General features: G+C 40.4%; 1 protein-coding gene across 3 annotated transcripts in view; it reads right to left on the bottom strand.

Annotated features, from left to right (window-relative positions):
• NYAP2 (neuronal tyrosine-phosphorylated phosphoinositide-3-kinase adaptor 2) overlaps nucleotides 1–12,110 on the bottom strand; it is a 137,376-nt gene that overhangs the window by 15,734 nt on the left and 109,532 nt on the right. The gene's annotated exons all lie outside the window — the stretch shown is intronic.

The raw sequence follows: 12,110 nt of genomic DNA, 5'->3' as shown, positions 1-12,110 counted from the left end.
GTCCCTCATGTGAATAGAGATGGGATTTGCAGCATAAAAGTCCATCTGGTTTAGGACATTTCTAAATCTTGGAGCACTTGAACAGCATAAGATGCAGAGAACCAAAACTACACAGAGTGGGCTGTTAACAAATATTTTTCAACTACAGAAAACTGTCAGGAGAAACACCAATATATTTGCAATTTTGAATCTGTTCAAACAATTTTTCTGAAAAACTAGAAAGCTTAAAGTTAGTAAAAATAATAATCTTTTAAAGTTCTCATTTAAAATACATGATGTTTTTATTTTCATTGTTTAACAAGACAAAATGAGAATAAAAGTAAGTTATCAAAAGTGGGTGCTGGCATTCATACCTTTTTATAATTGTCATACACATAATGTATATGAATAGCCACAGATTTCTAGTGAAAGTCTATGAACAAACACACATACATATACAGAGATATAGAAACGTACTATACATACATACATGAGTGAATATACATATTTATGTGCATACAGTATACAGACGAGATACTATACAGGTACAGTAAGTGCAATATACTGTATAAGGCTATACAAACACCGAGAGAGTCTGGTGAGGTGGTGACAACCATGAGGACACAGCTTGGATGGTTTGTGACTGAATGCAGACGGTGGGGACAACCTGGCCCTTCCGCGTCATGTTTTATGCATCAGGCACACACAGTTCAAACAGAAACATGGAACAATACATTCAGTTCATATACAAAAAAAGGAGGACAAGTGGGAGTGCGTAGAGGCAACTGAAATGCGTATGAGCAGACAAAAATGTTGTTCTACCTAGGATACAGAATGTTTGGTTCATTTACAGCGAATGCCTATATATAAACCCATGCTTTCATGAATTCATGCCATTTTTATTTCTATCTTTTCCTTTAAGAATATTATAAAATTCTTGCCCTGAGTTAAACATAAATACACACAGAAAAGGGGAGGGGGAAAAAGGAAATTGCATGCTTCTGGGTTTTTTTTTAAATAATTTTTTAACCAAGGCACAATGTCTTCAATACTGGTTGCAAGACCATTTGAAATAAACTTAGCAATTGCTATTGTTCTGGTACTGTGACTAAACTAATTGTTTGCACACAAAAGTCTCAGAACAAGTTTTGAAGTGAATTTACAAGTTTTAAGAGAGAATAAGAAAATTTATGAGAAATGCCTTAAAGAGAGATTCCCTGAAGAGAAAGGAATGCTACTGAATCAAATTCCTTTATAGGCAACTTATTCATGTTTGGACTGAAATTATTTCACATAAATGGCATTATATATTTGTTTAGTATTACTGGAACTTGTTACCTATTATTAGTAGAACCATATACAATGCTGTTAGATCCGCTAAAAATGAGACTAAGAAGTTCCAAATCATTTCTAGTTTCTTGTAGTAGGCAGGACAGGACAGGACAGTGATCTCACTGATTCACTAAGCTGAAAGAGTCACAGCTCAGGCACACTTGGTCAATGATTATGGAAGATTTTCAAGGCATGTATTTCTCCATCTCATTGACCTGCATAAGTATTTTATTGGAAATATTAGTTCCTATGTATGTCACTCTACATGCCTGTACTCAAGTCTGACTCTCAAAAGAAAGGTCCAAGTGCAGAGGTCATGCTTGACTGTTGCCCCATATTTGAGCCCTGAGGCTCCAGAAGCACACAGTTCTCACCAGCCTCTGGGGGCTCTGGAGGGTATGTCACCTTCCAGGGAATAACCACCTGCATTGAGCTGCATTGGCTGCAGCACCTGTCCCCGTAAATCTCTCGGTTGTTCAAAGTGCTGAAACACACCATCTCAACCCTACCAAAAACAGAAGCATCATAACAACCCCTTGAAACCACAGACCATGCAGGTGAGATCTTATGCCTGTCCTGTATCTTTTAAAGAAACTGTAACTCCCAATCTGAGAAACAACTTGGTAAAGATGGTAGTGAAAGCAGGAAGTGAAAAACCTAAGTGCTGTATTTTACTCTTTGTCAGAATATTGTTATATTTGAAAGGTTTCAACAACTTCTGTGAGGGATCTCACCTCTTTCTTTACTCTACTGGCAAGCTTACAAAGTTCATGCAAGAATAAGAAGAGGTCTCTAAGAAGAGATAAGAGTAAAGGAATGGAATACTCTTCCTGCCCCTCTCTTCAATTACAGCTGAAATAGTGGCAGCCACGCTGGCACTTGAGAGTGAGGAAAGGCATGAAGAAGACAGACTCTGAGTCTGGTGCTCAGAGACCAGTCACTCCATTTCCATGCCTGACACCCTCTTGCTGTGGCATTCTGTTTTCTACAGCTGACCCGCTTTCACCCACTACTGCTTCTCTCCAACACATCTATTTTGTGCCTAAAGACCATGCTACTGAGTTGTACAGAGAAGGAGAGAGCCACCAAAGCCGGGCTTGGGCCTTGAGACCAACCACAACAGCAGCATATGCTCAGATCCACCTCTGCCTGGCATCCCCCACACTGGGAACCAGAGGCCGCTTCGGTGGTGTGAGGCCACTGGGCAGGCACTTAAATCAGAGTCCTGGCAAAGCAGAACCCATCAATGCACTGACCTGCTTCTGCTGCACAACCAACCCAGCTGAATGGGAAGATGCTGGGACCAACAGGAGACTCGTCTGCCAGCAGAAGACAGCTTTGACACATTTGCTTCTCATGTCAATCAGTCAGGAGTGCCTTGGAGGTGAGGGATGATAGATGTGGCAATTCCATCCACTTCAAGTTTTGCATTTTCTTTTCATTCTTTCTTTATTATTTTTTTTTTAAATAAGCATTCTTTATTTGCAGTTTGCATATTCAGAAACAATTTGCACTGCTCTGGACCTGTGCACTTATTATGTAAGACCAGATTCAAGCTGAAACTCAACACAATGCAACGTGGAGCCTTCCCCAAAACATTAACATTCTTCTTGTTGCTCTCATCCACAATGTTGACAGCATATTTAGCTGGACTGACGACAGTAGAATTTTGCTTTTGTGTGCAAGAGGTTTGTCTTTGCAGGAAAAAAAAAACAGAACTGTGTAAAGTAATCCAACTGCTCCCTCTCGTGGGCACGGGGCTCTGCTGCACTTTAGAAAGGCACAACAGGGTATTCGGAAGTCCAAACTCTCACAAATTCTTAGCAGTGCAAGTTCCCCAGACAGCTGTGTGATGCTGCAGGACACAGCTCATGCCTCATGCCCTGGCACTTCTTTCGAGGTCGTGGCAGTCAGTGTGACTCATTCCTGACTCTTATGAACATGCAGCCTGAACAAGAAAGTAAAATTCTACGGCTCTGAGTGATTCAGGTTTTCAAATACCCTCAGACCACACACTGCTCAAATCCAGACATCATCTCAAGGTAAAAGCTGACCCCTGTCCCATCAGTGTAGTGCCTGTGCCAGGGGCTTCTCTCTGTACCCCATCGTGGGTTCTTCCATGGCTGTCCATCCTCCCAGGTAGGACCCAGAGGATTTCCCTCCTCCCAGCTATTTGCAAAACTTGCATCCACAAGAATCAGCCTATGCCCACATTCCTTTTTCTTCACCTACACAGACACCAAAGACTTCTCCACTGGAGGGGCAGGACTTCTCCATGAGAGGGCCATTTGAGAGAGAGACATCATTTGCAAAGTGTCCCATAAAATGTACCTGGTTTTCTGCTTTTAGACATTCAAAAGCATTTCATTGTATCAGTGACATATAAAACTATGTAAAATCACTGTCAGATACAGTTGATTGCACTCCAAATGGTTTTTGCACTTTCTAATTTCACAAAAACCAAACCTTTAACAATTCCTGACCCTCACACACTTACCAGTCTACTCCCACCTGCAACCGCTTTCTCATCTGTTACACTGACCTTACAAATCCTTGGGGTAAGAACAGTCTTTGTTCTACACATATTGTCTACCAAAATGGGGACCTTATTTATGGCTATGACTTTTAGACAACACTGCAATCATTACTGTGGTAGATCCTGGTGGCCAACATTAAGAAGGTTTTGGATCCAGTGACTATCCCAAGCCTTATTAAATGGGATGGTTAAACATAAGGAGCAATTAAGTCCCATTAAGTGAATAGTTTCTCGGGCAAAAATAGAAGCTACCATCTAAAGTAATAAATAGTGTATAGAAAGTCCAAACCAAAACCCCATGGGGCTCTGATTACAGAGTGAGTGGTATGGGACTCTTCCCACAGTGGACATATATTTTGAATAAAGAAAAAGATCAAGTATCAAAAAGGAACAACTGTAACCTTGGCTCCAGGAGCACAGAAACAGACATCTCAGAGGCATTGCACTGGCTTGTAGGGGAACACTTGGCATTTACAATAGGGAGAGGAAAACGATTGCCACTGTTCCATGAATTGTTTCATATGTTTTGCTATTCTATGTCCAAAACACACAATAGACTTTCAGAACTTTGGAAAATTAGAGGAGAAAAGAGGGACAGTCACATCAGAGTAGCAATTAGCACAGTAGTTAGATACTCCCTTTGAATGCAAATGTGGGAGGCATGCCCCCTGAGATCTTTAACCAGCAGCCCAAGGGGATCTTTTTTTCCCTTTTGTGAACAGACCAAGCATGACAGAAGCTGGATCTTGCATTGCAAATCCTTGTGCATTACAAGAACTACAACAGCAGAATCACCAGAGTTTGATGTTAGTTCCAGTTTGAGATTCATCAAGGAGTGCATCTAGCAAAGGTTTAGAGTACTGAGCACTGCTGTGGGTTCATGCTATGTAACACATACAAGTTCTCTTATTAGAACACTTTTATTTTTTGTGTTACCATTTCCCTAGCATTCAAACTTGATGAAGGAGCACTTCAGTCCACAGAGTTCTCCATCTACCTGCAACGACTGTATTTCTTATGTATAATGAAAGTTAAAAAAAGACTACCGTGTTCAGATATGAAACAGAGAATCCTGCTTTATAGGTGCTCATTTCTCAGCAGCAGAATTCATTAACTGCAGCAATCAGGAACCCAGCTCTGCTACAGTGCCTGACAACTGCAGGCTGTTTGCTGACTCTTTGAACTCTTGTACACTACTGCTGGGGAAAATGGCAACTTTAAGCTGAGAACAATAGAAGAGCACAGATGCTTTGTTTATGCTCACAGAGTATTTGCTTTCAGATGCACATTTGCCAACTAAAGCACGATAATGTCAATTCATTGGAAAAGTACTTTGTCTAGGTGCCTTCGAAAATAATTATAGCCATAATGGTAACAATTTACCCTCCTTACATTCATTAATTACAGGCTGACCACAATGCTTACAAGGCATACAAAGAATACAATATGCTTTATATACACAACTAAGGCTAGAGACATTATGAGCTGGGCTTGTGATATTTAGTTGACCCAATTCAGAGTTATTAATTAACTTAGACATGAGACAAATACATAGCTGTGTTGCTGAAGAATGCTCAGAACTTGTTAAAATTCAATTTTAAATTATTCCTCTAAAACTTTGTGTATTTCTTACAATGACCTTAAACTGCACTTAAACTACAAGGTATTGCTCTACTGATGCACGTGGAAAGCAGCCAAATATGTACCTCAGCTTTTTCTTTGTTGCATTTCCCTTCCATCATGATTTTGTTTTAAAATGGAACAATTAGAATGGGTGTTTGGGATTTTTCAGCTGGAGTACAAAATTAAACAATAGTTGCCCTGAAGGTCTCACATCAGTTTTAATGCTAGAATTTTTTTTTCATTGTGTGCCTTCTGATTGCATTTCGGTTGGCACCGAAATCCTGAGTCTTAAACAAAATGTTATCTAAGCTGTTGTGTAGAAGAATGGGGATTTAATAAAGGAGTCTAGAGCAAGTCTCCTCCTTCTCCCTTCCTCCCTGCCTTCCCAGCCCAGGGCAGGGGTGGTAGGGGCAGCCCTGGTGTGTGCCACTGCCCTCCTTGCAGGTGCAGGACCTGGGATGCGGGATCCACTGGTGGAATGGAGTGGGCTGCACTGGGCAGGGTGGGCTGGTGGACTGGGCCTGGCCCCCTCTCAGCCCAGGGCTGAGCCTGCCTGTCCAGAGCAGGATGGGGGTCAAAGCTCTGGCAGCACCCAGCTTCTCTTCCCTGGCTCTAGGATATACAAAACTTTCCCTAATCCTTTTGCATCAGCCAAATCGTTCATTTTGAACAGCTGCTAAAGTGCATTTTTGCCCAGGCCCCCTCCAGCATGGACCCAAACAATACTGGGGGGCTTCTCTCCTGTCCTTGCTCACACGCCCTGATGTGCATGACACCTGTCCCAGCCCAGCAGGACACAAACACAGTGACAAACCCTCCCAGCTGCATATCCAAAGTGAAAAATCTGCTTCCTGCTTCCCTACCTACATTAATACATTGGAAAAACTGTGTAGGAAAACTCCTGGTCTCTTGCTTGTCCACTCTGCAAAACTTGGATTTTCATGTCCTTAGCACCGTTCTGTCAGCGAGGTCAAACACCAGCACCAGACACCAGCCTCTCCCAGCACCACTGCCAAGGTTGCTCCTTTGGGCAGGAGGGAAGGTGCCAAAAGTGTGTCATTTCAAAAAGTACCTTTCAGCAGGATCCAGCCACATCCATACTGTTTCTCCCAGTGCCCATGGATGGAGTGTGAAAACCTATAAATGCCTACAAACCAGCAATGGAAATCGTAGTGACTGTTATCTGTCGAGGAGCCTCTAACACACAAAGAGCAGGAATGATCCCAACAAGCTTTCCAGGTTAATTAATTGAATTACCAGGTTGTCCAAGGGCACAGACAAGCAGCTCTACATGCTCACTGAGGGTTTAGCTAGGTGAATTCCCTCTGCAGGCACCTCTCTTCATACCACCAATGGGTAAGCTTACTCAGAGGTAGGTAAGTCATATGGGGAAAGAAAAGTACTATCTCGACTTGCTGAAGGCTCAGGCAGATACCAGAGAAGTAATGAACTGAGCTGCACTTTCTTTTTTTCAAATAAGCCACAAAAAAATTCAGTGCTGATGCTGATATATTTTCTAGCTTTTTCTTCATTCCTTCAATGCACGTTGAAACTCCATAATTCATAGCTGTCCATGTATCTTCATTCCCTCTTCTGAGTTATTCCTTCTAATCTCAGCACGGCTTCTGGATTTTACTTTGATCATCACTGTGAAGTTTAAATCTTCTTTTCTTGCTTAAATTGGAGCTAGATATCACTGCCCGGTTTTCCCCACAAGAAGACACCAGACTTTAAGAGGTATACACATCCTCAGAATTAAGATAGCATACCTTAGAAAAGCACAGTGCTGTCTGGCCACTGAAAGGCAAATAATAGGCAACATGAAGAGAGGCTGCCATTTGCAGATAAGGTACACAGATTTGTAGAAATCTGTCTGAAAATAGGCTCTGCTCTGCAGACAAGCTTAAATACCAAACTCTAGCTATCAGCAGTTTTGTTTTCAAAGAGTGTGTTTTCCTTCGGGCCATGGATCTTTGTTATAAACATGCACTACTGTGCTGCTATGTGGCTTAGTACATGGGATTTTCCAATCACTGTCTACATCTTAATGAAAATGAACCTCACTTTCTGCAAATTCATTTGCAGAAAAAAGTCCATATAGTTATATCATCTCTTTTTTCTTAAAAGGGAAATCAGTGGTTTTTTTGCTGTGCTGAAGACTGTTTTAGAGAAGCATGGCAGTGACCTAGAGATGATTTTATGTACATTAGAACTCTGGATGTGAGATGCTCTGCTCTCCAGCAGAGGGACTTCCACAGCCCAGCTTGCTTGCAACACTTTCTTCTTTTGTGACAGACATGCTCAGTGCACACGAATCCTGTGTGCGACAGGGACGTCTGAGCCCATCGACAGAATGTAATCCTTTGTTACCCTGAGGTGATGTTGTGAAGAATGATAGGATGCCAAGGAAACTGTATCACAGTGATGCCTGTGACTCCAAATCCTGCTCACTTTACGCAAGTGAACAGTTTTGTTCACTGTGGGGGTCCCCTGACAGGACTGAGCATATACCACTGCAGGGGCAAACACCTGACCATACCTAGTACAGAAGCCTCAGGCACCAACACAGAGGTTCCAGCAATATGGGTGAGCAGTTATTTATTGGGGCATCTGTGGACCATAATGTTTACTGTACTTTATAAACCCCACATGTGGTTAAATTCTACTGTTCTCTATCCACTTAGATGGCTACAAAAGACTGTTACTTGGCTAAAAAAGACTGTTTTCATTCCCATATAAAGGCCAAACACAAATGGACTTTTACTAACTCTAATGTTAGTCAGACATTTCTTATCTCTAAGGTATAACTTGTTGTACTTTCTACAGTATTTTTCCATTCCCTGTAAGCTTTCTGTGAACACCGGAGAATCTTTATAGAATGACAGAATCACTTAGGTTATAAAATGCCTTAAGATAATAAAGCACTGCCAAGTCCACCACTAAACCATGTCCCCTGCCACATCTACACATCTGTTAAATACCTCCAGGGATGGTAGGACAGACTCAACCACTTCTCTGGGTAGCTTGTTCCATTGCTTGACAACTCTTTCTGTGAAGAAATTTTTCCTAATATAAAAGCACTGTATCCTAATATGTGTGTCTAAGTGGTATGGCAATTCACTGACCATTTCCCCTTGGATTATGGGGGCTTCATCCTGCTCCCTGTCCCTGCCTTCCAGTTCAGGGGCCTTGTACCCAGAAAACAGCTGGTCTTACTATTGAACACTGAGGCAAAGAAAGCATTAAGTACCTCAGCCTTTTCATCATCCTTTGTCACTATGATTCCTTCCACAGCCAATAAAGGATGGAGATTCTTCTTAGCCTTCCTTTTGTTTCCAATGTATTTACAGAAACATTTTTTATTGTCTTTTATGGTAGCCAACAGATTAAGTTTTAGTTGGGCCTTGGCCCTTCTGATTTTTTCCCTGCATAACCTCATGATATCCTTCTCCTCCTGAGTTGCCTGTCTCTTCTTTCAAACTTCACAAACTCTCCTATTTTCCTGAATTCCAGCTAAAACTCTGTTCAGATAGGCAGGTCATCTTCCCCACTGGCTCATCGTTTGGTGCATGAGCATGACCTGCTCCTGCATCTTTAACATTTTCTTCCTTCTTTCTTTTCTTTATAAGGCAATAGGTGATATCTAGAATGCTTCTCTGCTACTTAAACTCCTCTCTTTAGGATATTTATATTAAGAATATTAGGAAATACGGCTATATGCTACTTTTGTAGCTCAAAAGTGTTTCATGCTTCTGCCATACTACACTTCCAAGCTACCCACCTGACTTCCTCTGCTACTTCCTTAACTTCTTAAACTTTGTCCTTTCACAATCAATAAATTCAGTTCCAAGATAAACTTATGTTTATCTTTCAGTTTAAATTGAGAAAATTCAAGATTTCATCCAAGGCTGCTTCCTGCAACCAGTTCTTTCCAAATGCTCTCCCCATTTCCCAGAACTAAGGACAGAATGGCAGGCTCTCTATCTGGCTCAGCATGTTGGTAACTGTTCTCTGATACTACCTACAGAATTTTGAAAGTATTGTCCATCAGAGATCAGCTACATAATTCTTCTCTGATCATAAGCCCTTTCTTTTTATTTATAAGTAATCCCTCTAATGCTTACCATCAATACACCATAAATAAGTTCTGTGAATACTCACTGGTTATTCCTCACAATTCCTACACCAATAAGCAAACAAGAAATAAGAAAATAAGGCATAGGGGATTTAATGTCAATAGTTACATAGTTAGCCAATATTTGATTGGAATATAATATAGGTTTCCTTAGATAAATCTATTTTAGTTACTAAACATCCTCATCACTTCTTTGAATTATTGTTTTAAAAGCAATGGGCTTTGAGAATTCAGTTCCAAAACATTTTCCCCAAATTAAACATTCTGAAAACCATCAGTTTGGTATCCATGAAGATTTGAGAAAACCAATTCACAGTCATCTGCCCTTCCCAGATCTTGAATCCCTGTATGAATGTCAGTTGCATCCATCTGATCGACAGAGGTGGATAACACAATGCATCCTTTTAATCTTTTGGAAAGTCTAACTGCTCATTACAATGTGGTTAAGGAAACCAGTATCAATACAATCAATAGCCAGAGCACACGAAAACAGATACCCTGTATGCCACAATCTGTCAGATTGAGGATGGGCTAACAATCCAGCCATTTGAAACACATTTCACCCGTCACAGATTATTTGCTCGTTAAGATGGAATAGGTGTTGAAAGAGCACAATCAAAGTAATGTTTTTATCTGCCCTGGAGATATTCGGACTTCTGCCATTCCACTGAAATCAAGGTTAAATCAACATCTTTAAAAATGATGTTATCATAACAAATGGCAACATAATAGATGGACTCTAAGATATTGTCAGCTTGAAGGGAAGACTTAAGGAGAGAAAGCTTGCACTAGTTTTTCTTGTTTTTCACGAAGTCATGACCATACCATACATTATTCAATTAACAAGATCACCCTCCTACAGTCACTTGAAAATTCCTCTTATCATCTTTGTTCCTTTCTTCTGTATGAATTGAGGTGGATTTTCCCTCCACAGCTTCAATGAACTCTGGCCGCAGCTTCTAAGAGGCTCATTATCTCTTCTATCACATCAGCTTCTGCTTTCAAGGCTTATTGTTTAGTTCTTAGTATAAATGAGAGATTGAAATCCCTTCAAAACACCCAAGGTGCCTTTCCCACTGAGTAAACAGCAAAGCATCATCTCCGCTGTAAGACCCATTTAATCAAAAATATATACTACATGAACACTGGGACACTGAAAACCTTTGGAAGTGCAATTACCCTAATTTCTTCCTTAGATGAAGGAACACTTGACGTGTTATTTAAATGGGCCGTCACTTTGAATCTCCATTATGGATTTGATTTGCTTATGTACAATATGCTTTAGAAAAGTGCATGGTTCTGTCAGGCTTCATGTCCGGCAGGGCTCAGAAGTAATACAATAGCATCAGTTCATACAGGTTACAGAATGGTAACCTCTATGGACTAGGCTGGCCAAATATTACCTTCCTAACAAGTAACTGGCTGTCTGGAGTGAGTAAATCAACCTTACTCTTATGGTCTTTACTTTGGCCAAGTTGCTTATAGAAGCAACTCGCCCAGCTACAAACAATGCAAATATGTGATTATTGCAAAGCAGTCCTCAGGGAGTTTCCCACTCAAACCTCACAGACGTTCAATAGGATTTTGGGGACTAATTCCCTGAAAACTTACCATCTAAATAAGAGTGCCTGTGTGTGTGCATGTACATATATGCATGTGCACATAAATACATATATGTTTGTGTGTCCCTGTGCACACATACACCCCCCATGTACGCAGTGATGTGAGGGCCTGCACACACGAGTGACGTGATACCAGAGTGCTTTGACAGAAGGCATTCACATTACGTTTAAGCGAAACCTCTTCTCTCAATTGCTACTCTCAGTTAGTTCTGTCAAACTAATAATACAGGTCTGTGCAACAAAATGTTACAATATCAGTATTAGCATATAAAATAAAGGTAAGTATAGGTTTCCCGTGTCTTTATTTCTTTTCCATTTTCTCTCTATTGGAGAAACTTGCCAAACCCAAACATTTCTATTTCTTTCTTGTGTGGTAGTTTTGTTTCTGATGAGAAAAAAAAAGTATCTCTGTTTAAGATAAAAGGAGATGTTGCCCCTTTGATTAGTTTTTCTGATTCCTAACAATATACAATAAATATAACTACAGTGGACTATTTAATAGTCCTGTAAGCATTACATGGTCTATAGCTGAAGAGAGGCTAGCTGCCTTAACAAAATCACTTGCTGTAAGAGCAGTTTTCAGGACAGTGATAAATCACAGTGTAATACAATCATGCATTAAGCTCCAACCAAATGTGAGACTGGCACAAATATTAAAGTATAACTGAGCAGAAGTCAAGTATGTACAAGTCATTGACAAACATTGGTGTAAGTGCTCTAGACAAGACATTTAAAAGAAATTTACATAAAAACATAAATTAAATTTATCAAAGTTTGATAAATTTCAAGACAGTAAAAAAGTACAGAAAACATGAAAAAATAAAAAGCCCAGACAGTTCATACAGTACAGTTTTACTACATTTATATTACAGAATGAAGACAG

This window comes from Pipra filicauda, unplaced genomic scaffold (genome assembly GCF_003945595.2).
Source record: "Pipra filicauda isolate LSUMZ 115617 unplaced genomic scaffold, ASM394559v2 scaffold199_size1391877_pilon, whole genome shotgun sequence".
Classification (NCBI taxonomy): domain Eukaryota; kingdom Metazoa; phylum Chordata; class Aves; order Passeriformes; family Pipridae; genus Pipra; species Pipra filicauda.
This window is presented reverse-complemented; position numbering and strand designations above follow the sequence as displayed.